The 23,177-nt window shown below is 37.0% G+C and overlaps 1 non-coding gene across 1 annotated transcript; it reads left to right on the top strand.

Annotated features, from left to right (window-relative positions):
• Nucleotides 1-2,324: 2,324 nt before the first annotated feature.
• Nucleotides 2,325-2,431, top strand: LOC114083808 (U6 spliceosomal RNA). Its single transcript, XR_003581213.1, has one exon. It is a non-coding gene; the product is annotated as a U6 spliceosomal RNA (small nuclear RNA).
• Nucleotides 2,432-23,177: the final 20,746 nt, after the last annotated feature.

Below are 23,177 nucleotides of genomic sequence, written 5' to 3'. Positions count from 1 at the left end.
TTTGCATCATTTGAATGTTTTCAGTATTGTTTTTAGTATGTGTTGTAAATAGTTGGTTATTTTTTACATTTAATCATCAAAACGGAAATATTTCCATAAAAATTCTGAAAGAGAACTCAAGAACTCTGTAGCAAACTACCCAAATTGATGAGCAAACTAACCTGGGAATAAGAAAAATAATTGCTTCGCCAATCCTCTTAAAGTATTAATGCTAATAAATATTTCCTCCACCAGCAGTAATTCCCATGCTCAGGAAAGTTTTCCTTTTTCACTATTAACTCTCTTTATCTTCACACATTTGAGGACAGGGAAGATTTTTATCTTAACTGACCTGTGCAGCTGGATGGACTGTTTTTATTTCCTACTCTCAAATCACACTGCCAAGGTACAAACTCAGTCATGTCATTTAAGCAGTGTGCTCTTTTCTTAATAATAATAATAATAATAATAATAATAATAATAATAATAATAATAATAATGTGCACCCAATACCTACCCACCTTTCCTGGCACACAAACTTGTTCACTTAATAGTAGTTCAAATGACCAAGGGCACAAATTTCTGCTCATAGGCATAGCATAAAACTCAGGATATAAAACACAGATATGGAGGTCAAAAGGAGTCAGCTTGAACTTCCATATAGGCCATGAAACATCAGCTTCCAGTCCACAAGGCCACCAAGCATCTGTACTGCTGTAGAAATCCTCAAGCATTTTCCCCCAGTCCCCTGGCTCCTTTCCTCTGCCTTCCTTTCCCTCCCTCCCCAGTGGAGGACTGAGTGCTTCCCCTCCCTCCTGCACTCTGATGAAGCTGTCTGTGGGGTTGAGGACAGTGCCCACAGCCTCCACTGATCCCTTCCCGGATGGAGATGACCCCACCACTCCCTCTATCCAGAGGAGAAACACTCACCTAGTGGGAAGTTGCTAGTAGCCCCTCTCAGGGCTGTGGGCAGCAAACTGGACCTCTAGGAGACAGCTTGGACTGGACTTTGGTACAGGAGACTCAGGCTGTGGGTCTAGCATGCCCAAGACTGCCTCTCCCTGAAGTTGCATTCCCTGGGCCAGGGCGGGGGCAGAAGGCAAAAGGTGTGGCACCAACTGATAGATGGTGATAAGCCTCTGTTTTCAAGGCACCAAACCTCAGGGACCATTGTCCTGCTGCGGAGTCCAGTTCATGGAGAAGACTGTCCCTGGCCACACAGGGACAAACCAAAATCCCCACCTCTGGTGCTTTTTCAAAGGAACAGAAGCAATTCGCTCTGGTGGGTACTTCCGAGGCTGATGGACACCTCATGTGACTGGACGGGTTTGGCACTGCTGCTCTCACTGTCCCTGAGAACTAGGAATTCTGACACCTAGGCTTTTCCTCTCACACTTCACCCATCCCAAGGGCAATAGGTGATTTCTGGTCAATGAGTTTGGGACAAATTAGATGGTTGTGTCCTAGGGCCAAATACATCAGGACCTGAATCTAAAGGGATGGAGGGTTTGAATGAAAGTATTCCTGTGGATGGTTTCAATGTTTTCATACTGCTGAAATAACTATTTCTCTGCATTAGTTTGAGACAGGAAACCCTAGAAAGTGATAGCATGGGTTCAGGAGAAGCTCTGGTTACCAGGTTCTGTGAGCAAGTACTGCCATCCCAGCATTCACCCCCTGCCTCTGGCCTCAGAAAGTAGCACCTGCATGTGGACAAAATCTTCTATCTGCAGTTTACAAAGAAAAACCATGGTGTCAGGTTGTTGAACTCAGGAGTTATTGTTAATATTGTGTCTTATTCAGGAAATTCAGGCATGAAGGGAAGGTAAGAAAATTGACAGTACATATTTTTAGAATATCAAAGGTACTATATTGGAGACTTAAAGAACTTCAAGTATATGCCCATGATGAACACAAACATTTTCATGATTTTTTTTTTTTTTAGGATTCATTCTGTCACTGGGAAGACTCATATAGAAATACATTTATTCCGGTTTCATTTTAAACCAAAATTAGGATACTATTCATAGCTGGATCTTTATGAATATTGCGGTATCAGCATTCTCTGAAAGCAACTCAAAGAAAGTATAAACATACAAAAAAGGAGAAAGAAAATGTGATTTTGAGACAAAAAATAAATAACAGAAACAGGATATTAGATTGTATAAGATATTTTGGAATTTATATAAATAAAAGAATTCAGAGCGCTGGGGATGAAGTTCAGTGATAAAGAGATCACAGCCTAGATTTGCTCCCCGCACACACATAAAGTAGTAAATAAATAAATTCAAAATATATACCAAAAACTGTTATGTAGAAAATACTTCAATGAAAATAATGAAATAGTGCTCGCTTTGGCAGCACATATACTAAAATTGGAACTATACAGAGAAGATTAGCATGGCCCCTGCACAAGGATGACACGCAAATTCGCGAAGCGTTCCATATTTTTCACGGAAGGCAGGCCACGCGACTCGGAGAAGGGACCCAGCCGCCCGCCCGCGTGGTAGGCAGACCACCCCAACTGGAGGAGGGGCCCAGCCATCCGCCCGCGTGGTCACCGGACTGAGCTCTGGACAAACATAATGTTTCCCCAACACCCCCCACCTCATCAAACACCTTACGAGAAAAACTGATGGAACTCATCTTGGAAAATCCCATGAACCCTTAAAACCCACCAACCAGTGGGTGTGGCTACCAGCTTGGTTCTGTGGAGGATCAGGCACCTGGTTTACATCTCAGAGAATAAGTATAGAGAGGCCACAGGTGGAAGCTCAAGTCCTCTCACACTGGCTACCTCCACCACCCTGAATGCAGAGACTCAAGTCAGGAATAGATAACGCCACCTACTGGAAGAAAAGAAAACAGAGTTCTGAGAGACATTTTTTTTTTCTTTTCTTTCTTTCTCTTCTCTCTCTCTTTTAATCCATCCATCCAGTCTCCTCTACCCTTCCCCCTCTGGTCCTCACAACCTCAACATATGTGAAACCAAGAATTGTGCATGAAAAAGGTCTTTAACAACTGAATCACCAGAATAATATAATATAGAGGAATTGCATATGCTCCACCTCCATCCCCCTTTTATTTCTTTTCTTTTTTCTCTTATTTTCTTTTTCCCACTCTCTTTTTTCTCTTTTCTTTCCTTTTTTTCTCCTTATTACTCTCTATATCCCACTTGCAACCCCCTAAATTTTACTATTTATAAGTAGGGTAATCTTATAAATACAGATAGGACTTTGAATCTATGCATACTTTCATAAATTACCCATCTGTTGGTTAGAGCTCTCCAAAATTACTAAGTTAGATTAACCCCATAACCTCACTCCTTTCCCCCTAAACATAACATCCTACACCTTAAATTCAGTTTTCTTCATGCTACCAGAAACAGGATGCCTTTCATGAAACTAATTACTATATTTTTAAATGATAATTGAAACCAACATTTGTAGACATAGAGTGTAGCTATAAATGTAGTAATAAGGAAAACGTGTGCTTAGATGATGTACTAGTGATATTGGGAACTGTTGACATTGTCTTTCTCCATTTTTAAAACAATTTTGTGGGGTTTTGTGGTGGTGGTGGTGTGTTTTTGTTGTTGCTGTTGTTGTTGTTGTTTGTTTGTTTGTTTTACGTGCTAGTTACTCCTTCTAAATGGAGGGGCCTTTCTGAGAGCCACAAGCCCTGCCTTGTGTGTGGAAAAACTAGGTGGGAGGACTTCTGCTTTCAATGTTTTTTTTTTTTTTTTTTTTCTGGGTTAATGCCCTATAATCAGCTCTGTGCTGTCCTTGTTTTAAGGTTTGACTCTTTAGTGTCTCTGGAAAAGCTCATGTGTTAATGCAGGAATGTTCAAAGGTGTAATCATTAGGTTATGAGAGAAATAACTTAGTAGACTAATTCTTTTGAAGAAATAATAATTTGAATAGATTACTTACTAGGTGATAAGAGTAGGTTGGTGAGACATGGCTGGAAAACTTAGTTCATTGTGTATGTGTCCTTGGGGTTTGTATATTGTCCCTGGCCTCACTTCTCCTCTCCTTCCTTTCTCTCTTTCTCTTCCTCTCTCTCTCTCCTTCCTGGCTTCCAAGAGCTGACCAACTTCCTCCACCATGCCCTTCTATGAACTAAACATCTGAAACTTTCAACAATAACAACACATTTTTACAATATAAACTTTTACTCCTCTAAGTGTACTTATCAGGTATTTTGGTTATGGTTATAGAAAGCTAACACACCTTGGTTCAAAAAATTGTGTATCTATGTGGACATCTCAAGTTTTGGATTCTCCAATGGCAGCTCCATTAGGACAAGATGGTAGGAATAATCTTGCTCAATAATCTGGATACAGTTATGAATGGGAACTTTAGCATCAGTGGGAAACACAGAGGCTGGGTTTAAGTCTATCTTGAATTCATGGTGATATTAGAATTGATCAGTAATATAGTTTGAATGTTGCCTTGACTCCCCAGATAAGTCAACACCCTTCTTTTGTTCCTGCAAGTGGACTTTATATAGTGATAACCTGGTTGGAGTTTAACTTCTCTGCTTCTTGCAGCAAATCACAGTGGGTGCTACCATACTCAGGCATATGGGCATACTTAGTGATTATATCCAGCTGTTTTGAAAAATAGGCTACAGTCTTCTTCTATCCACTAAATTTATTATTTAGAAATGATTCAGATGTTGTATCAAATTTCAGCATAATAGAATTTAAGACTTTAAGCAACATGAGAAGTACATTTATAAATATTTAATCTCATTTCTATTCACCTAGTCTATCTTTGACAGTTATACCTGCATTGCTGAGACATCAGACAACCATTTCAAATTATTTCTTAGTCAAAGACAACCCATGTACTTAATGTACATGATACACAAGTGTGATAAAGCAATGTGAATTGAATAGTTTGTTAAAGGGCATTTCAATCCAAATTATATTTATGACAAAATGGTAGAAGCTAAGGTAACCACTTTATATGACTACAATTTAAGATATTCTTTTGTAGTCTTAGGAAGTTTGTGGACCAATTTTTTTTTAGGTAAAGCAAATCTCATAGCAGCCTGATTTCTTAAAAAGACTGTGACCTTTGCTCCTCCTCTTCCCTTGTCTTCTCTTGACTATTTATTTCATCTTTCTCCTTTATTTTCCTTCTTCTCATTTTCAGATGAATTTATGAGTTAACTCTTAGATTTTGCATTCCACATAATAAGAGTTATCCTTAATATAAGAAGAAAGTCATTAGAAGAAAAAATGGAAAGCTTAAAACTTTTATAGGTTCACCCTATAATTGAAGTTTAAGATTAATTAAAATGCACTCCCAAGAAGTTTGTAAATTAGGCATGCTGATAAAACATTAAATTAGGCTTGCAGACCCAAAAGGAATTTACCAGAAAAGGCAAGAAGATGTTACTGGGAGTTAATAGTGTTTAAAAAATTCATGGGAATCTCCTGCAAAAGAGCAGAGTGGCCCCAGGAACCCCTGCTAAAGCTACTCTTCAGAATTAAGGCGACAGTATACCTTGACAGGTTTAAGTTAAGTTCTTCCCAGTGCTGTACCCATGACCCATTTTCAGGCTAATACTTTCCTTACTTCAAGGAATATGAAGATCAGACAGGATTGCAAAAAAAATCATTTTTTTCTTCTCATGGATTTATAGCTGCAAGTGACCCAGTTTTTGGAGAATGTCAACTAATGGGCTGCATGTGGAGATGTAACTAATATTTCCCATTGTTTCCAAATAGTGACAAAACAGGTCAAAATTATATTCTTTTATTACTTATATTGTAGTTAGAATCAGGTCTCAGGACACTTGCAATGAAGGCCAAACCAGGTCTGATCAGGTTTCTGCAATCAGATATGGGCCGTCTCCAACCACAACCAGACCAACCCAGAGAGAAACCAAAGAGAACTTCTGTAGATAGAGGATCCTTAATCCCTCTCTGGTCTGGAATCACATTGCCCCCAAGGAAGTTCAAACCAGAACTTCCATTCAGATGTTAAATCTTGTCTATCCAAATCCAGCTCCCCCACTAGAAAAGCCAAATGAGAGGGGAAAAGAAATAGGAATCTGATTGCTTATAGGAAAGTGACCTATCTGGTAGGAAGTCTTCAATCCAGAGTGCAAAATTGAAACTATGCACTGAAGGTCCACAGTGCTGAGTCAGGAAAAGTCCCGGGGATGGTCTATGGGACAAGGTGCTTTGATACTTGTTTTGACTTGTCCAAAATTTTTTAGAATGGCAAGGGGGCTGAAAAGCCATGGCAAATGTTCTTCTGGATATTATTTTTGGCCATTTCATCAAATTGTTTCCAAACAAGTTCCATTTTGCACATCTCACTGTATGCCAGTCATTACAATGACAAGTTTTGTAAAAAAGAGTGTATTTGTAAATAGACTCAGCACAAAGAAAGAAGAGACCCTCCTGAGACTAAGGTTTATGGTGTTTTCTGGGATAAAGGTGCAGGTGATTTAAGGCATGAGAAAGGTGACTAAAGGTGATGTAACCAGTAGTTTACACATGTTCTACTCAATGCCATGGCTCTTCTCAGGATGCTTGTTCAGAAATTATTGGTGTTAGCAGATATGAGCATGGAATTTCTGGCCTGGGAATGTCAAAATGTTACCCGTGCAATACTGGTGCAGGCCCAAGTGAAGTCATTGGCTCCAACAAACATGGGCTTTGAATCCCTGGGAAACAACCCCAGCAAATGATTTCACCATGCCCCACATGTCCTTGATTTTAACTACTGCAAAGCTAGTAGGAGGCTAATGATAATATTGCTCAGATCCATGACTTCCAAAATTATTGATTTTTAAGTCAATTAACTAATAAAGAAAAGCAAGTGAAGCCGGAATATTTATTTAGACTTTCAACTCTGTTTCACAGGAATAGGGACTAAATGCCAAAATTGGAGGAGAGACTATGTGACAGCATTCACTCCCTTGGTTCTGCTCACTATTACTGGGGGCCTCTGAAGAACTGGGCAAAGTCCTCTATGATGGTCAAGAAGTGATGAGGAAGTAATGGAATGGAAACAGCTGAAAAAACTCATGCTCCTACTTTCACTGTTAGCAGGAAGAGAGATCTCCTCTGAATTGAGCCCACTGAAATCAAAGAATGGGACAAGGCTCCCACACCATGGGATAAGTAAGCTTGGTAAATAATTCACAGTGTCTTCAAAGGACATAGTTCAGAGACAGGGTTGAGATTGCATGGAGAAACCCATCCAACCCACCAAATCAAACAACTGAGAAGGCATTGAAGGAGCAATTACACAAACTAACACTGGAGCTCTTTCCCTAGGTGGAAATATTTAATAATTCAGAATTTACCCCTTTAAGAATAAGCATCTGACTCCTTATGTTCTAATTCTGCACACTGATACAATGTTGGACAGCTAGTCAGATGACATTGGAACAATAATTTCCTCAACTCTGAAGGCTGACTAAACAGGAGAATTTGAAATGACTCCCTCTAAAATTAGGGAAATGCATCTGAAATTAAGAGGGATCAAAGCCCCAAATTGTTAGAACTTCTGAACTTCCTCATGTCGTCAAGAGAAACTAACCCCACCTTGGCCAGGCACCACTGACATGATCTCTAACACAGATTAGCTAAACCTTCATATATATTTTCCCTACCATTTGTCCTCTTTATCACTCCTTCTCTTATAAAAGCTTTCTTGGCCCTGGAGCTTTCTGAAGATGGAAATTCAAAACAAAGAGCATCCTTTTATCTTTCTTCAAAGCTGGCTTTGAATGAAAACTATTTCCCTGCTCATTTGACTCTGAGTAATTGTGGAGCATTATAAGCAATAAAATCTAGATTCTGACGCAGGTGGGGTAATACTACTGCTGGGTAAAAATTGGGTAGAGAGCGTTAAATACCCTTATGGAAAATATTAGGAACCAGGAGTGTTTGGGTTTGGGAATTTTTTCATGTGTTGAGATTATATATATAACATATAATATATTTTATATCACAATATATAATATATATTATATTTATGTATAATAAATATAATATATATTATAATATATTTATAATGTATAACATTATAAATATATTATATATTATACATAATATATAATAATATCTGATATATAATATATAAAATATAATATCTCATATATGATAACACCAATAATTTCTAAACAAGCATCCTGAGAAGAGCCATGGCATTGAGTTGAACACGTGTAAACTACTTGTTACTTCTCCTCCAGTCACATTTCTCATGCCTCAAATCATCCTGCATATATATATATATATATATATATATATATATATATATATATATAATATCATATCATATTATACATTATATAATCTCAACACCTCAAAGTATATATATATATATATATATATATATATATATATATATATATATATATATATATATATATACATTTCTTTGGGATGGATCCATGATATCTGCAAATTGTACAAATCACCTGAATATAAGTTTATACAATATTTTTAGCAATTTGGGGCATGAAACAATGTTTCATGGTGTTAAATTTTCCACTTGTGGTGTCAAATTGACCTATTACTTTCAGATTTTCAAACAATTTCAGATTTCAAATCTGGAGTTAGGGATGCTCAACCTGCATGAAGTTTGATGTACATATAGCAAGTTACATATTCAATTCAAACCCTTTTTTTTCTAGGCAATTTTTGTCTACTTTCTCCATCAAAGATTGAGAGAGGTAGGTTTGAATTTCCAGTGCAATATGATTTTGCTAATTTTCCTCATATTACTAGTAGGCATTATTTTCTGTGTTGAAGCTCTACTATTGAATCCATGATTCATGATACTTAAATCGTTGACTATCGTACCATATATCAACATTAAGTAGTGTTCATCAGGCCCCATTTTCATTTTATACTCTCATTTATCAAATGAGTATAGTATCACCTAACATATTTTAAAAATATTTTTGTCCCTCATACATCTTTGCAAAGATTTGTTTTTTTTTAACATTATTTTGACGGTTTTAAAAATGTTGTACAGATGTCATTTTCATTTTCTACTATTTATTGGAATTTGTTCATCAATAAGAGTTTTTCCATTTACATATTATGCTTTTGTTAAATTTCTCTTATTTTTCCTCTCTTTTGCACACTCTCCTGTTATTTTCAATAATTTTTCTCTTTTTAGATTAGATATTATTTTGTTCAATCTTTCTAGTGATAAATTTATGTAATAGATATGATTTTAAATATCTTTATTTGTATTTAATATTTGGATTGTATTTTCTCAAGAATATTAAGAACAGAAGAATAACCATCAACTACTTTGAAATGATTAACCATGTTTAAAGGCAGCTTTTGGTAGCTTACCTAATATTTGTTTACTTGTGTTTTAATGTTTTGCTCTGGTTTCATTTATGGAAAATTGGAAATGAAGGGTTAGGACTTTAGCCAAATAGCAGAATGACTATGCTCACATGGATATATATGTGTTTCCAGCACTCATTTCAGGTTGTCTGTTTCTTCTGAGCTGAGGCCTTCACAGTTACTTTCATTTAGGAGAGTGGGTGCCATCCAAGTGGCATATTCCATCAAAACTGACCAGAGAAGTGATGGAATTATGAAGTTTCCATTGCATATTAAGAGTGTACAAATGTCTTTGCATTTCTTTATTTGAGTTGGGAATTCCAAGTTCTAGATTTTACTGTATTCGTTTTCTACAAAAAAGAATTTAAGCACAGGAGAGTTATTAGCTAGCCAATATATCAGCATCCCCAATCATGAATCCTAGAGGCAGATATTCAGGCTGGAGAAAAGTTGAACACATTGTTGCTATCATCTGACTTCAAATCCAAGGGTCATTTAACTGCTACCAACATAGACTCATTGTGTTGCTGATTCATGACCAAATGTAGAACTGTCACACAAGGACATTTGGACCTGCCCCAGGAAAAGGACCAGGTTCATGTTTGATGAACTGTGTTAAAATAATCATTCTTCAGGGCTAGAAGACATTGTTTCCCAGTATGTCCAGCAGATGGTGTGTCATAATCAAAGCAATCCATTCCTACTCCTTTACTGAAGTAATAAAAGCTAAACAGATCCTAAGACCTCAGGATCAAAATTCAGTACTGGATCTTAAGCACAATAGAAAAAATAAATAAAATATATATTTAATTGATGACTGTAATACTTAAATTTAATTGTTAAATTAACAATGTCATATTTAGGAATTAAAATTTTAAAATAAATCATCAATACTTGGGGGTGGTGTTGGTAATCAGGGATCGATCCAAGGGACACTCAACCACTGAGCCACATCCCTAGCTCTGTTTTGTATTATATTTAGAGTCAGGGTCTCACTAAGTATTTTCCTCCTTGCTTTTGCTGAGAGGGGCTTTGTACTCATGATCCTCCTGCCTCAGCCTCCTGAGCTTCTGGGATTATAGGTATGGGCCATGGTGCCTGGCCAATATTTCTTTCTGAGAATAACAAAGTCAATGGTAAAATACTTCCAGAGTGTTCTCAAGTAATCCATTCGGATTACAGTTTTATTTTATGTTAGTTGAAAGTAATCAACTTAATCACTTAGTTAGTTGGTATTTTGAGCCTTCACTTCTTTCTTATTCTTGCATGTCAGCTTTTTCCCCTCCATAGGCTCTGGATCCATGAAAAGTCCCTACAGAGTGTTTCACACTGTCAGTGCCTCTGTCAGAGCTGGGCAGGAAGCATGCTCCCTATTGCTACTCCCATCATGTCAAGTATGATAGAAAGAACAGGAAACTTGACAAGAATAGGAATCCTCACTTGTCACAGTTCCTCCTTCCCTGATCATCTCTGGAGCTTGTGTGGGTGCTTATGGCCCACAGCCCATGCAGGAGATGGAATCAGAATCATTCTGCATGGTTTGGGCTGGCGATGAAAAGACTGCAAGGACACAGAAATACTTTTTTTTCACAAAGTCTGGGGTTCCCGGGGGGCTCTACTGACTTCAAGGGTCCTCTTCCACACCAGAAGGCAAGAGAATGAGAGCACCTGGAAGCCCTCTATTTATCAGGGAAAAGACCTTGGATAGAATATTTCACCCATATATGGTAGGGAATAATGTTTCAAAAGGGAGGGGGGTGCTCAATCCCATTGGGCATCCCAGAGCTGAAGCATTTCCTTGCAGAGTGAAGGTAAGGCCATTTGCTTTGCACAATGCGTGGCCTTGTGATGCCAGCCCAATACCCCCTTTACTCAAGGCTGGGGTTGGTGGCAACTTAACTCCTGCATGGGACAGCCACCCACAGGTGCTACAACTTAGACTTCAGGTGTGGCCTCCCCTCCAGTACTAGAGGAGATAGTGTTGCCTAATAGCTGACCAGGGGCTTGTAAATATCTGAAATTATGGAGCTAGACATTCTATTTCTAGATTGATAGGAAGATGCTACCATTAAGTAATTCACCTAACTTGACACCTATGAAATTGGAATTTGGCAAGAAAAATCCTCACCTCAGTTTCAGGAAAGCACTAAAGATTAGTGGCATCAGCATGAGTGTGAAATATACATGTTACTGTTTCAGCCAATACACATTTACTGAGAAGCTATGAACCATCAGGCTCTGTGCTGGAGCACCCCAGTGGCAAACTTCTTGATCAGGAGTTGTCTACTGATTGAATGAAAGAGACACTTGGTTTATGGATATATAAATATATCCATCCCTCTTTCCACTAGATGATATTTTCAGTGTATGGTTAGTGTCTCCTTTATCTTCTTTCTACCTCGTAAAATGTCTTTACATCCAAAAGAAACCTTAGAGTTTTTTTGTGAATTCTTCATTTAAGAAAATTGTACAATATTTTGGGCAGTATAAGTACCAGAAAGCTGAATGGAGGCCTGAAAAGGATGAAATCCTTTAGGAAAGAGGCCTTGAGAAGTCTGGTTTCTTGCTTAGTGCAAGATTCCAAAAGTCTGAAGGTATTGGCTCTCATAAAATGACTTGCAGCTAACTTGGAATAAGCTGCAGGTGTAGATTTTTACCTTATAAAATCAGGGGAAAGAGATAGAGACTCTTTTGGACATATCTATGTATTTTTGTTGTTTTAGTTCCTCCTATCACAGTTCAGGTTATTGGTTGAATTACCAGCAACATTGGTGTGGTTCACTCTTGGCAATTATATTGGTCAAGTTCATCTGATACATCACCAATTTTGGCTCCTTCCTGGAAAATGGTGATTTTTTTTTGCCTCTTTCTCTTTTACTGTAGTTGGAAGAGATATTGGACATCTACACTCCCAGAATATAACTTTTCAGGGTTTCTGAAATTGTCTGGATATGGTAATATTTGTGGTAGTTTGAAGAACACCAAATTTCCTACCTTATTCTAAAATATGTTAATTATAATCTTTTATTTCCTTAGCATTTTGTTTCCCAATATCCCCAGAAGAGAATCTGACATTTTCTTTAAATTATATTCGTGGGATACCACATATTTGCCAATTCCTGAGGTGAAACCTCTCATAATCAACAGGCATTTACAGTGATCTCTCAATTAACCTCAATCATCACAGAAAAACTTACTGATTCATATTTGGCTTTGGCCTGCCATATAAGATATGAGAGAAATTATTTATTTGGGGATTTTGCTAGTGACATTTTTTTCCACCTTCTGAAAAAAAATTTTGTATCTCTGCACACTTGTCAGATTTGAAAAGAAAAAAAAATTCTGAAAATCTTTCGAGTGTCAGGATAAACTTCCTGCAGTTTAAAATTTCTTTCAAATAGTCCACAAAAACAAAATTTCAGATATCTACAATCAACATTCTCTGTATAAGGTACAAGAAATCTAAGGCAGAGACTGCAATGAAGATCAGGCCCTCTTTCATGCTGTGCCTGCCATTGACTGCATTGTAGCTCTAAAACTTGTCCAGTTGGTTTTCTATTCCTCTGTACTACTTATTAAGTATGTTCCATCTCAATTACTTCCTTCCAGATGTCTTAGTGTAAAACTGAAATTTAGCAGCAGCTCTGAAAATAATTTTCCCAAATAATTGTAATGGCAGAGTGCAGTGCACATAGATTATCAATTATCCCAGAGCACAGTTATTTTTGTGACTCTTAAGGATATATACCCTGCTTTTTGATCTATGTGGATTTAGTTTTATTTAAGTTATTGAGAATCTGATAAAAGTGCAAGTATTATATTTTCCAAGGGAATAGCATAATTATTTTCTTTTTATCAAATGATTTCAATATTGACCAAAGACTAGGCAGTAAAATTCTACATTTTAAACTTGCATGTGTATTAGTGAAAAGTTTGATTGCATATTCCAAAGTGTGTATAAATTCGCATATGTATTGGAATAGTGGGCATATCTGTAAAAACATACACATTTAGAAGAGAAGAGTATAGATAATTATAAATAGAATTCTAACACTTTCTCACCACCTCTCTACATGTTTTCATGTTCTCTTCCCTTACTCCAGTGAGTTGCCTTGAACCCACTATGCACACACATGGGAAGATAGCTAATCTCTTAGGAGTCATGAACAGATTCTTTAGCTTAGTAGTCACAGCAGTATAATTTTTTTTTTGAAAAGTTGCTGCATTTTGTTTTCTTTTTATTAACCCTTTACACTGCAAAGTTAAGAAATGAGAGTGCTTTTGTGAAGAACAGGGAAGGGTGACTGCCAATCCACTTCTCCTTTAGAAGGTTTTCAGAGCAAGTAGAGTAAGACTTGTATTTTGCTCCCCCAAATGCATCCCACACTTCATCACACCATCAAACCTGTGAATATGGACAAGGCATTGAGTTTATTTGGCTCAAATATTTTAAGTTCACCTGAAACCTAAGCAAAGTAATTACATTCTATACATTGCACCTTGACATCACTTTGAGATTCTGTCCTCTATTTTCCTGTTTTATTTCTCCAGTGTGTGCTCTGAAGTCTACAGGATTGTGTCAATCAGATATTTGTCTTAAGCAGTAGTCTCTAAAATCTAGAAGAATTTCTTGGTTTAGTAAAATAAACTAGTCATTTTAAGACTCTTTATTTATTTATATAGAACAGGAGTAAAATATAAAACTTTTTTTTCCCAATTCTTAGAGAGATTTTCAAACTAGTGGTTCTCATGTGACCATTCTTCTGGGCATGGGTAATTCTGTTTCTGGTGCCAGAACTCTTGTACTATCTGACAATATAGGTTTCATTTACCACATGCAAATAAGGCCTTTTCATTATGTAGCTAGGCTGGGAAACCACACACTCTAACTCAGGGGCAGATTTCAGTATTCCATGATAGTGGGTACTCAGGGAAGAAGAGGAAGCCAGAGTCAGAGAAGTTCTTGTGCAGGTGAAGGAGAGATGCTGCACTTGGAAATGTTAGAGGATCCTCTCTTCCAGAAGGAGGACAGAAAAAAAAAATTAGTCAGAAACTATGCTGGCACAGAAACTTCTTCTCAAGTGTTCCTCACTCACATGTTTCTCTCTGTTCCTAAGGTATAATGTGCATTTCCAGGTGGGTGATAGATTAGGGCAATTAATGTACAGTGATCATCATTTCTGGAGATGCTGGTAATTTTAATACTTGTGAGGAAGCTCCTAATCTGTTACCAGCTCAGGTTCTTATTGTGCTGTGTAGACAGTGGCCACTGGCTACAGGTGGCTATTTGCATTTCATTTTCAGTGAATTAAGTTTATATGCAATTAAATATTCAGTTCCTCAGTCCCATTAGGCACATTTTAAGTGCTCAATGTCTAATGTTGCTAGTGGCTACTATAATGGGAAATTGAAATATTAGAACAATTCCTTCATCACTGAAGTTTCTCTTGAACAGCTGTTTCAGAAGGTTCTTACCAAGCTCTATGTGTTTTCCTGAATTGATGTTTATACTTAGAAAGCCTGAGGTTCATCATAAGGCATAGACCTCACCTTTTGTTTTTCCATTCTGCTTACTCAGCAATATTTCTGTTCAGGAGAAACCATAACTAACATTTCAAACCTTTATCATGAAATAGTAAAAAATAACCAGGATATTGAATGAATAGCATGTAAGGGACATCAAGAGTAATGTTGAATTGCATCAGCATTTACATTTTTCTTTTACTGTGAAAAAAAAAAAAAAAAAACTTTTATAAGAGACCTTAAGAATAATACTTGAGTTGTTTTTTTTTTTTTTTTTTTTTTCCATCATAGGCCTTAGGTGGTTGTGCTTAATTTGGGTTGTTGTGTTAATTCTTTCAATTCCCAAAACTTGACCCTCAAGTTCTTTGAGGCAGGGATCCTGACTGCACTTCTGATATCCCCCAAGTGCTCTTCCATAAGGCCTCTCCCCAGAGCTGTGCAGATGTCCTGCCCCCAGGGCTGTGAACTGTACAATCTGGGCAGAGGTTCTTGAGCCTTGTCTAGAGCAGTGCTCCAGGTGGCTTTGCCATAATGCACAGAAAGTCCCTCTTGGCTCTCAGCCCAGCCTAAATCTGGGGATAGAAGGCCAGCATTTGAGTCATGGTACAGATTCAAAACAGTGACATAACCATTGTTACATCCACACCATTGATGCAAACATGAATGACAGTTACTAATACACAAATAGCATTTCCTGAAAATTTGTTGTGGTTTTTGGCATAGCTTTTTTCTCTCTCATTTTGTCTTTTGAGACTATCACTAGTGGATGTAACTAAAAGGAAGGCCATTTTCATGATATTTTAATCATTTTGGAAAATTGTTGCCACTTGAGCTTGCAGCTGTGTTCTGCCTCCTGCTTCCTCCCAGCAACAAGAACAGTGCCTGTCATGGGGTAGGGACTCAGCAAACCCTTCAGGAAAAAGAGAACAGAAGTTCTGGGTTCAGAAAACAACAACAAAATCAGTCCTTTCTCTCCTCTCTCCTAGCTTTCCTGTGGTTAACTTATAAAACACAAAATTGCCATTGTCACATTTTAACGTGTGGAATGAAGTGGCATAAAGTATATGCACAGTGTTGGACCACCATCACCAGTGTGCATTACCAGAGCTTTGTCATCATCCTAAGGTGGAACTCTGCCCATTAGCACTGACTTCCCATCTCCCCCTCATCTCAGGCCCTGGTAACATACTTTCTGCTTTCTATATATGAATTTTACCACTCTGAGTGCTTCATATGAGTGCAGTGGTACAGTTTTGACCTTTTATGACCCACAATTTCCCATTGCATAATATTTTCAAGATCTGCATGTTACGAGGTACCCAAATCCCATTTCTTTTTGTGGCAGAATCATATTCTATTGTATTTATGCACCACATTGTGTTTATTCATTTATATGTGGGTATCTTCCCTCTTTTACAGCTCTTCAAGTTTATTAATCCTAATGGGACCATGAGCCTACTGCCCACACTGTTTCTTGGTTTGCCAAAGACCTCTTTGGCTTTGCCATTATGTTCTTTATCATTTTCTTAGCATAGACTCAGTTGGCGTACCTCTTCTTTGGTGATCTGGTTGATGATCTCAGTACTTTCCAAGAATGTATGAAAGTACACATAAAATTAAGAAGAAAATTATAATCAGATAAAATAAAGCAGTCATCCCAAGGACCAAGAAATCTTCACTGTTGCTCTGTGCACCATGACAGTGTTGAGAATATTCAAGATAAGAGTCACCTTTCCCAACATCTACTCAGTAATACAAAGTTGTTGATCCATTCTGAAATGTTGATGCCCTCAAGTAATGGGATATAGGGTAACAATCACAGAAAACCAACATGAATCCAAGGCCAAGCACGAGGTAGTGCCCATTGCATAGGAAAGGCTCTAAAAGGCCATTTGTGTATATTTTTGTTCTTGTTGAATATGTTGCCTTACATTTTGAACTTCAAGATATAAATAAAGTAATAAGTATTTATAATATTCTAGAAGAAATTTAGAAATGCACAGAAATTTTCAGTTTTCTCCCCAAAGTTTCCAAATATGTGACAAAACAAAACTACAAAAAGAACCAGTATCAGATTTCTGTTCCATTTACAAAAGGCTTAGTATTGGGAATATGAGAGAAATAACATGATGATTAAGTTGATATGACTTGGTGCATGGGGAGACCTAAATCATTGCTGTTTGGTAAAAGTCAATTTGGAAATAATTCTTATTAAAACCCAGCACTTATAACATCTAGCTCTATTTCCTTCACTTTGAGTGAGTGTGAGAATATTGGACTTTAGAAAACAGATACAATTCTGGCCATCCTTTAAAAAATATTTTCCTTTTTTTTTTTTCTTTTAAGAGATATTGTCTTCAGGCCCAGGGATCTAGATATAATGTGATACCCAAAATTTGATCCCAGAACAATAAATGAACATTAGTAAAAAAATAAAATAAAAAATAAAAGCAGGATTAATTTGTAACAATTGTGCAATTTGAACACAAAAATGTCCCAGTATTAATTTGTGACCTTTGACTGGTGGAGCTTGAAATATAAAAAGTTAAAATTAAATGAATCTTGGCCAAGAGCACATGGGAGATTTCCACACTCTCTTTGCAGCTTTTCTGTAAATATAAACTATTTAAATATTTAAAAGCTTTTTAAAAATGGAAGAGGGAATTAAGCATGTAGCTTTCCACAAAAAAATACAAACCCGAGTTGCAGTGATGTTCTGATAATAGCAACGGAGAAGAATATACTTAAATCATTTCAAAAGCAACCCATAGAGAGAGGAAGAGGAATCAGTGATTAGGAAGGTGCATGCAGGACTCTCCTGTCAGGTCACATTCTACTCCTTGGCCTGGACTGGTGGCTGCATACGTGTCATCATTTTATGGTAACTCACTGAATTGTATTTTGTTGTTGTTGTTGTTGTTACATTGCCCTTCAATAAAAAAGAAATTCTTAAACACAGTCATAGTACTGGTAAATAGTTCAGTTAAAGAATGAAATGAGTATACAGAAATAAATTAAATGTACAAGCATTGAATGGGATCTTGTGTAGGCAAAGATATCCAAGTTATTAGACCACAAGCATAACATTTTCAGAGCTGAGAGAGTATTAGAAATGGCCAAATTCAGCCCTGACAAGTTCTTCATGGAGGCGGCTCTCCAGGTGCTCCTTCAGTGGGAAAGGCAGGACCTGACATCTGTGTCTTAGCAAAGCCCTCAGAGATTCTGATGTAGCCAGATTATATACCACTGAGACATTCAAGGAGGCAAAGTGAAATTTCAGAGGCAGAATGTCCCAGAAATGGCACAAGAGCCATAACCCCCGACCCTGGCCCTCAACTCCACCTTCAGCCCAAGACCCCAGCTAAGACTCCTGAACTCTTACAAATCCATTAGAGAATATCTGTAAGTTCCACTAATCTAAATTATCTTATTTAAGACATGATTTTTTTTATCATCATGGATCTGTTTCACCCTAGGAATAGCATTATGTTTTCAAAGTAATTTAGTTTTATACTTCTAATACAACATTTACACAAGTTATTTATTTAATGGGATCATATTTAATGGTAGAGTCATAGAATATCAAAACTGGAGGGATACTAGCCTGCCTACTCATTTTGTACATGAGGAACCTAATGCCAGAGATAAGAGAAACTTGTCATGGGTTTCTAGAGATAAATTCTCCTTTTTCAGGTCAATAAATTAGCCTGGATTTCTTCCCAACACTTAATGTCTGAGGGAGATAAAGTAATATACACAAAGAAATACCATCAGATTTTGGCTTTGGTTTTTGGATATATAATTCAATTTGTTTTTGTTTTGTGATCTTTTCTATTGAAGATGATGGTTGCTGATCAGCAGTGTGATGGAACTGAATAGAAGACAATAAATAAATCATTAACTACTGACAGCCAATCCAGGTACTTTTTAAATGTGAAATTAATTCATAGTAAATGGAAGTAAAATTTAAGAATTTCTTTTAAGGTATAAAATTCTTAGGTAGGAAATTATGAGAAAGATAATCATCAGAATGGACAGAGCTACATGATTCATCCACAAGCCCCAAGGTGAGATATCCATGTCCTGCATTAACAAGAATTCTTCACCAGAACATCTGAAATGAAACAGAAAATATAACTTTATTCCTGACATCTGTGAAATTTTGGTCAATTTATTTGCTTTTCCTTAAAGAAACCTATGGATTAACAATATCTTCAAAATTATCCCTTCACATACAATAGCTATCAGTCATTGTTACTTGATGCTATGCTAAATAACTTGCATATAATTTCTTATCCCTAAAATGTTCCAAAGGGATATAGATATCATATTCATTTAAGAGGAGGGGAAGAAGGCTTAATTCACTTAGCCAAGTTTACAATCATATTATAAACCAAATTTCTAGTGTAAGTAAAAATCAGATTCATTTGTTTCCAAGTATATAATGCTACCCTCTTCAAAAACCAGAAATAGGCCAGGTGCAATGGCACAAATCTGTAATCCCAGCAGATCCGAAGCTGAGTAAGGAGGATTGGGAGTTCAAAGCCAGCCTCGGCAACTTAGTAAGGCCCTAAGCAACTAAGTGATTCCCTGTCTCTAAATAAAGTGTAAAATGGGCTGGGCCTGTGGCTCAGTGGTTAGTTGCCTCTGGGTTCAATCCATGGTGCCAAAAAAAAAGCACAAATAATTATCAACTGATCTTTCACTGACTGCTGATGGGGACAACGTGCTCACTCATGAGATAGCCATCCTGAAAAAAATTGTCTAAAAATTCTAAAACCAAAATGGAGCAAGGGCTTGTAGGCAGAGTCAAGTCTGTCAGTTGTCAGTCTAACACTGTGATGAGCATCACAGATACTCAGCTACAGGATGTTACCTGCAGACACAGAAAAAAAGACTCAGACCTTAAGAACCAGCTGAAGCAGGGCAGGATGGAGCATTTCTGCCACATAGAAAAGTACCTGATTCTAAAACACAAGACAAAGCCACAGTTGTTGCCTGCTGCCATTTTTGTGCATGTTGGCATTTAGCAGTTCTTGAAATAGCCATGCCCTCTTTCTGCCTAGAGGAGAGATTCCTCCTTCCTCTTGTGAGGATAGCTCTTTGCGAACAGTTAGGCTGTGGTGGCTCCTGCTTATCTGTTCCCCCATTTCCAACCACTGCATCCTGCCCAGCAGCCTGATGGTGACTCTGTGTTACAAAGACACCACACCCAGATCAAACCAAGGTGAAGGGGGCCCATTAGAGAAAACTCTATTCATAGAGGTTTTACCTGTCAATAATTCAAAATAGGAACTTGTCAGATTATTACAAATTATTCTATGTCATTTAAACATTCAAAAGGGATTGAGGACATCAGCATTCTCTTTTCTCTCATTAATAGGCACCTGGCCTATTAGCAGCAATAATAGAAAAGTAAAATATTAAAATATAAAACAAAGTCTTTAAATTTTTAAACCCCTGCATTTCTGTTTTAAGGACATGATGCAGAAATAATATTTACTTCTCAATTGGCTGAAATATGTGTTTCTTTCATTGAAAAACATAGCCACTCTGAGAGAATATTCCATTTCAGAACACATACACACACACAAATACACACACACACACACACACACACTCACACATGCACTACATGACTTTGGATTTTATGTGTCTTCCAATGGCCTGAGCAAAAGGAAGGGCCAAAATCTTGGGGGACAATTTTCACTTCATGTATACTATGGCTTCCCTGAAACTTCTTACTAACAGGAGCTCAGCTGACATGTAGCACAGAACCCATACACTGAGATATTAAAACCTTTGCTAAACTGTCAGAACAACCCATTTTCGACTTAAATGGTCTCAAAATTGAGAACTAAAAATTACTCAAAACTCAACTGTAAATTAAAGTCAATATGATCTTTTGAAAGGGCCCAAACATTTCTCCACAATAAGTACAATTTTCACTGTAGCAGAATATAGCATGTTCATATTGATTAGTGCACAATGACTCAATTTATGAGGGAGAAAATATAGGCTCAGAATGTTTGTTGACCTTGAAAGTTTTCATACCAGCTACAAGCCCAGGGAACTTGCTGTATCTCATTACAGTATTATGTAAACCCCTGATGACACTGGACACAAACTCACATTACATAGTCAGGACACTTATTGCTGGTTGTTGTATTGAGTTCTGGACAGAAGTTTCCTCCCACAAACTCATTATGCTGCAAAGCCTATGTGACACAAAGAATAAGACATGATGATTTTAAATTTCAAAAAACTTTCCAAAGAATTATTACAATGAAATCCTCAAGCTTAATCTTTACTAGTCTTTTTTTATTTCTTCTTTTTAGTTATATATGACAGTAGAATGTATTTTGATATATTATAAATACATGGAGTATAACTTATTCTAATTAGCATCCTATTCTTGTAGTTTTACATGATGCAGAGTTACACTGGTCATGTACTCAAATACAAGGCTAGGGAAGTTATGTCCAATTAATTCTATTGTCCTTCCTATCCCATCTCCCTCTCTTCTCTTAGCTTCCCTTTGTCTAATCCAATGGACTACTATTCTTCCCCTCCCCACTCTCTGTTGTGGGTTAGCATCCACACATCAGACAGAACATTCAGCTTTTGGTTTTTGGGGATTGGCTTATTGAGCTAAACATGATATTTAAAAGACAAACCAAGCTTCATATTCACAGTCTGTCATGGCAAAGTGATTAAAGTTATGAATCAAGAGGTCCAGAGTTGGGATGATGTTTTCAATTAACCAAGAAGAAAGACCTCTTGTTTAGATGACCCCATAGCCCCTTCCATCTTTTCTCTCTGTGACCTCTACAGCTTTATAAGTAAAATGATACATTGTTGGTCATTGAAAACTGAAGACTTATTTTAATGACACTTTTTCATTTTAATAAAAACACTTACAATGAATGATAGGTGGTAGAATCTTGGTTACACTCTATTAAGACACTGTTTTCTTTGGAGTTGGTTAGCTTGCTAGAGCCAATAGGGCTGAGTGTTATATAACCTTTGTTCCTCTTATAATTTCCATTTCAACATGATCTACAATTCTAGTCTCTCCCATCTTCTTATTTCCTTATTGAATGCAAACAATGTTTCACATCATTATTTCTGCTTTACTATGAGATTTATTCTCCCCACCCTTCCTCACCCTCAAACAACAGGATGATAGAAGGAAACCACAGATGATACCCTGAACTTGTGCTAATGAAGGCTATTAGGAAATCCTCATTCACTGCTCCTAAAAGGACATTCATGGGTGGGAGGTGTCCACAGGTCATAGCAGGGAAGGGTGGGTATTATTTTCACTGTTCCCAACTTGGAGAAACACTCACAGGTGTAGATAAGGACAGCTTACCATAAAGCCATAATATGGAATGCTGAAGTACTGAAGCCAGGGGAACTGAGATCTTCTGGTTCTAAAATACAAAGACACACCTGAAAGAATCTACACAGAAAAAAGTATGAATTAGAAGAGTCCAGAGATTTCAGGAAAATTGTTCAGAAGATGCCTTTTGAGATCTCTAGAAACTTCTCCACATTACTGCTGGGAAGAACTCTTGAAATCCTTTGCACTTATTCTAAACATTAACCTTCCTTTACATGTGTAAACCTCTGCCTGGCAAAGGATGTTCATGGTTTTAAGTTAATAAAAATAGACTATCATCTGTATTATATATCCCATTTATTTGAAAGATCCTATTGTCAATACTTTGTCCTTAACTTCCTCTGTACCAGTACACAATGGAAGATTAAGAATATACTTTTCTCTTGGTATGCAAGGGAGATCAACTCCAGGACATATGCATACAGATACCCAAATCTGCAGATACTCAAGGCCCTTTATTTCACAATAGCATAGTATTTGTGTGTAATCCCAAGTAACTCCTTCATATTTAAATGTGTATATATATCTCCTTTGATTTTAAATTAGCTCCATATTTCTTATAATACCTAGTAGCATAGAAATGCTATGTATGTATTTGATACCATAGTTATATAACTTTTACCTACTAAATAGTTTAGAGAATAATGAATTAAAAAGAAAAATTATGCAGATACAGTACTTGTTTTATAAGTTTTGTTTGTAGTCAATTGCATCTTATAATCCATAAAGTATGTATTTGAAGGGCTGACTGTACTCACTATTCTAACTATATCTCTACCATGTGTTACCTCTAAAAATCTTAGAAATCTAGAAACATATACAGAACATTCCTGAGCAGCACATATCCCTCTCTACTTCCATACATCAATAAGTGTTGTTATTTACAAAGTTTGCATGTTGTATCCATGATGCTAATAATAATTTGGGCTTCAG

The sequence above is a fragment of the Marmota flaviventris genome, chromosome 7 (assembly GCF_047511675.1).
Source record: "Marmota flaviventris isolate mMarFla1 chromosome 7, mMarFla1.hap1, whole genome shotgun sequence".
Taxonomy (NCBI): domain Eukaryota; kingdom Metazoa; phylum Chordata; class Mammalia; order Rodentia; family Sciuridae; genus Marmota; species Marmota flaviventris.
This window is presented reverse-complemented; position numbering and strand designations above follow the sequence as displayed.